Genomic DNA, 5,322 nt, shown 5'->3' on the forward strand with positions numbered 1-5,322 from the left:
TACATGGGAAGGCTAGCAAAAAGATTGAGAAGCAACCAACCAAGAAACGAAAAACGATCATAAACAAGCATTAAACATAACTAACACTGAATAATGCACCATAAGTAGGATGTAACTTCATTGCATAACTATTGACTTTCGTGCTTGCATAGGGAATCACAAACCTTAACACCAATATCTATTATATAATTAAAATAGAAGTCAAATAAGCCATCATGTTCATCCACATAAGTTAAAATTATCTAATCCGTTAGATTGTAATTTTAATAGCCTTGATTTAAAATAAATGCATAAACGAGCGTAAGTTGTTTTGTCACGTGTACGTGCATACAACGGACCAACACATCCATGTTCCATCACGTGTAGTGCATAGCACAGAACAACACGTCACGCCAACTAGCAAAGATAGTAGTCAAACCTAATTATATAAGAAACCTAAACAAATTAGGACATCCACCTGACCTGACATGATGAAAGTTCCAAGACAGGAACAAATACGTACAAGATTTCGACACGGTCTCGGCCACGTCAACCCAGCCACCTCCACCCATATAAACAAGTGCATCCGGCCAAACAAGCACATACCAAACAATTGGAAATCGACAACTACCATGTCTTGAAACACGCCACACGGAACACACGACTCGCCGTCCACACAACTTGAAGTCGACATAGGTAGCACGACGAAAAGTCACCTCCAACCGCTTCACTTGACGTCCGACGAAGTCACGCCAAAGCCCGCCGACAACCGACAAAGCCACACCCAGCTGCTCCAATCGATGTCGGAAGAAGTGACAACAAAACACTTCTGGCCTGAATCATCAGACTTGGTGATTGTTATTTAACTAACTTTTTTTTCTAGATAGAATCTTCATAAATGCTATATACATTGACAAATTGTTTCCTATTAATTTTGAAGACGTAAAACTATGGCATACGAAAAGTTGAGCGACTTAAATACAAGGGGGCAGAATTGGAACATTCAAGTGAAAGTAATGAGGATTTGGGATTCGGTTAATCCTACGACCGATGAGCTTATTAGCCTAGATATGATACTCATGGATGAGAAGGTGTTTTTCCCAATATAGTCAATTGGACTTTTCTTTCAGATTAAGCAACAGTTACTAACCATAATCCATTGCTTTTACAGGGTGAAACAATTCATGCTACTATCTGGAAGAATCTAATAGACACTTTTAGATCAAAGATCAATGAGAGGTCTATTTATGCATTCAGCAATTTTAAGGTTGCGGAATCCACAAAATATAGGCCAGTCAGCAATGAAATTAAAATATTTTTTGCATACAATATAAAGGTAAAGGAGATAAAAGCATCTTCAGAAGTTTTTCCAGACTATTGCTTCGAGTTTGCTACCATGGAGACAATCGAAGAAAGGGCAGAAAAAGATACACAATGCTCGGGTATGTTTATAGTTGTAATTATGGCCTCCAAATAATTGATATTTCTAATTTTAATATTACTAATATCCAAATATATAGATGTTATTGGACTTCTAAAAAAATGAAGCCCGTGGAGACAAGAATAACAAAAAAGAGCCCACAACCTTCATATATCCGCGAGATTGAAATACTAATGCCAGAGTAAGTGCATATGCATATGCATGTCTGAAATTTAACTAAGCCTCCCCCATGTGGTTAGCACTAACTTCTCGGATTAAATTCTTTAGGGGTGATAAACGTTGTGGGGAAAGTTTGCTTATTTTTTGACCGAGAATGTTATCGGCAACCAAACTGTCATTAGTATTACATCAACGATTGTGCAGAGATTCAATGGTAAGTCCATAAATCTTAGATGCTATCCTTATCATTTACAAATTCTAATTGGTTGATTAAATAGGTTTGTGCCTGAAGTCAACGAGTGCCATAAGAATATATATAGATCTGGATATACCAGAAACACAAGAACTTCTTGAAAGGTATGAAACACTAGCAATTAAAAAATCCCCACTCATGAATAGTGACTCATGTTGATTCAAGATTGTATATATTATTATTTATTTTATATATGTGCAGGGACTCAACACAAGTAACCTTACCAAAAATGATGAGTATAGATAGAAGTAATCAAGGAAAACTAGAAGAACAAATGTTTTACAGGCGGAGAACATTGTAGGAACTTACTCAAATGAGGCATGGAAACAAGCAAGACTAGGTAATTCATTGGATTTCCAATAAATGATATCATCAATATTTGTGATAACAAGTTAAGACCTACATTGACAATTAATTTAATATTAGTAACAATGGAACCATATTCAATTTATATATGTGACTTAATTCTCGACCCCTACCCCAATGCTAATGTTGATTGTTTTCAGGATTTGTGTTCAGGTCAATAGCTACAGTAGATCGGTTGCAAGAAAATATTCAATGGTGGTACATGTCATGTCATGTGATAACTGTCCCAAAATGGTTATCGGAAATCGACAAGTATTATTGCAAGAGTTGTGGTATATATCCAGAAAAGGTCACACCTCGGTAAGCATATTATATTACTAAAATATGAACAATAAGTGTTATATTATATTTACTCCCCACTAACATGAATGGTATGTTAGGTATCGTATTCGGCTACAAATTAGTGACCATACATCTACTACAAGTTGCACTTTATTTGACGAGGAGGCTGCAAGATTGCTTAATACATCTGCATCTGACTTGCTGGACTCACTGGATGGGAAAACAGAAGAAGCGCCAAAGATTATTCAACAATTATGTGGAAAGAAATTAATATTTTGATTCAATCTCAGTGATAGTGATCTCACATTTGGCACACAAAACTATTCTCAAAAAAGAACATTTGTGCCTGATGATAGGCTTGAGATGCTCTACTTGAACGACAGAGCCGAGGAGGTAAAGGTTCATTAACTTTGTTTCAAAAACAAAGTACCATCTTTAGAATTCCTTAACCAATTCATATTACATTTGTTGCAAAGTAATTGATGGATGATGATGTGGACACTATGTTAATGAAGAAGCAGAACGTGCCAGATAAAAAGGTGATTGATTTTTTGATGATACACACTTGAAATTTTAGAGATGTGTCTTATTTGAAAATGTATATGTATGCAGTCACAGAATGATAAAGTTTCACCTTCCTGCAAACTGGTGCCTATGAAAGAGGAGCCATGTGATGGCAGTGAATCTACATTAAACAAAGACAAGCAGCAAGACAAAAGATCATCATCGTCATCACTTGAGCTATGTAGTGGCAATAATAGGAGACTGAGATCTGTTGTAATACCGTCGGATGACTTAGAGGATGAATGCACGGACACGAATTTGCCAGAACAAAAGAAAAAAAGGTGTCCACGAGAACAAGAAACAATTTAAAGGCAAAGCCGAAAATGTAGTGCCTGAAGATGAAGATGAAGTACATAAAGCAAGGCCCAGAAGAACAAGGATTCTGTCTAGATAATAATTGGATCATTAGCTTATGAAATAAATATTATAACAATCTATTTGTATCGACCAAGATAAGTAAGAGTAGTTGACATCAACCAGGATAACAAGGATACTTATTATATTAAGGGGGTGGATAATAGCAATATTCTTAGTCTAAAACAGATTGAAAACTGTCTTCATGTAATTTCGTTTATATACATGCTATTGTATCAAAATCAGTACGAGGATATCACAATAGATAGGCACATACTACAAGACCAAAGATTGACGCATTAGGATTCAGTTCACAATTTGAAGAAACTATACTTTGGCAAATCAATATGGGGCCAACACAATAGACAGGACTATACCTTGCTTCAGTAACTTCATAGAACAACCGGGTATTGTACGTAACGCTAGCTTTGCCCGGTGGCACCATTCTGACCAAAAACAAAGTTCCCACATTTAGACTTAGCATCAAAGCAAAATATAATATCTAATCACATTAATTTCTTAGTTCACTAAAATTTGTTGGCAACTGGAAGATTATTTCTCAGTTACTTGATAGGGTGACTACAAGTTACTTGAAGAAAATTCAATATGTAAGCTTCTGCTCAACAAACCTATACCCAAATTACTATCCAAGGTGACATATTAACACACAGAAGGTGATCTAATTACCAATAGCAGAATAATCCATCAAACTAATTTGAAACAGGTTTTTTCAAAACTAAAGTATCAATAAAGTATTGACAGATAATAGCCAATTTCCAGTTCGTAAAGCCTTTTTCATGAATATATTATTCCTTGCTAAGAGCAAATTAAAATACTATGTATTACAACACTGGTACAAACAAAGTAGAAGAAATAATCTTCATTACATAGGATGCATATCATCAGTTGGCACTTACATGTGGTAGTAGTCTGACAGAACCAGCAATGAGAAGGCCAGCATCTCATGGTCGTGTGCTACTATTTGTATTCCACGATCTACTTATACTAATGTTTCACCATTGCCACTATAATACATATGAGGACAATATCAGCAAACCCAAACTCCATCCCATACCTCGGACGTCAGATCCAACAATTCATCATCAGTAGGCAACTTGGCGAGTTCCCACCAATTGGTTCGCGCACAGCCTCCTCCATGGGGCCAAACTACAGCAACTCTGCCATGGCTCTCTAGCCGCCGACCATGAAGAGCTTGAGTAGTGCAGCCCCTGTGTTTTCCCTGCAACTACCCATGGCCAATCCACCGGACTTGGCGAGGTCTTCAAGGATCCACATCCTTGAGAACAAGACCAACGCGTCCGCGCACTCCGCGCAACCACCAACTGCGCTAGTAACTGAAGAGATTCAAAGAAATGAATGGAGGAGTGGAGATGGATTGGGAATCAGTTCTGTGATGGCAAGTACCGAAATCTTCATCAGCCGGCTAATCGGAAGAGGTGGTGCATGCGGATGGATAAGGATGCTGGTGGGGATCGACTGAGCTGCGAGAGAAGAGTTTTTTTAACCAACGAGAGAAGAGTTCTACACGTAGATGAAGGCATGTATGTTTTTTTATACGTGTGGTCATTTTCTAAACGGGCTTGCATCAAAACCGTTGGGCTTGAATATGCTTTATACGCAGGCGCCTGTTTTTATTGTATTTTGCAAACCGACCTCTGCAGCCGCGCTAGCTGGGCTCGGCCCATGTTATCTTTCCTTTTCTGTTGTAAAATGAAAAAAGAAGCGCGCGTACAACATGATTCGATCCGGCGACCTCCCGAATATACGCATGATGCAATAACCACTCGAACCATCTACCTTCAGTTGTTTAGTTACTACTTCTTCCTCCTTTTCTACTTATCCGTTTTGTTCTGTTTTTTATTTTTCTTTTTTCGTTTTTATTTGGAACCGTTTTTTGTTTTTT

At 37.5% G+C, this 5,322-nt stretch overlaps 1 long non-coding RNA gene across 3 annotated transcripts; it reads right to left on the reverse strand.

Moving 5' to 3' along the window:
* Nucleotides 1–255: 255 nt before the first annotated feature.
* LOC125548474 (uncharacterized) lies at nucleotides 256–4,921 on the reverse strand. 3 transcript variants are annotated; one of them, XR_015599759.1, is made up of 5 exons: nucleotides 4,824–4,921; nucleotides 4,474–4,741; nucleotides 3,776–3,844; nucleotides 3,265–3,426; nucleotides 256–3,165 (listed from the first exon to the last, which is right to left on the reverse strand). It is a non-coding gene; the product is annotated as an uncharacterized LOC125548474 (long non-coding RNA). The 3 variants fall into 3 exon arrangements; XR_015599758.1 differs by having other exon boundaries at nucleotides 256–813; nucleotides 2,142–3,426; XR_015599757.1 differs by having other exon boundaries at nucleotides 256–3,426.
* Between the last annotated feature and the right edge of the window lie 401 nt (nucleotides 4,922–5,322).

The sequence above is a fragment of the Triticum urartu genome, chromosome 3A, assembly GCF_056163025.1.
Source record: "Triticum urartu cultivar PI428250 chromosome 3A, HENAU_Tu73, whole genome shotgun sequence".
Taxonomy (NCBI): Eukaryota; Viridiplantae; Streptophyta; class Magnoliopsida; order Poales; family Poaceae; genus Triticum; species Triticum urartu.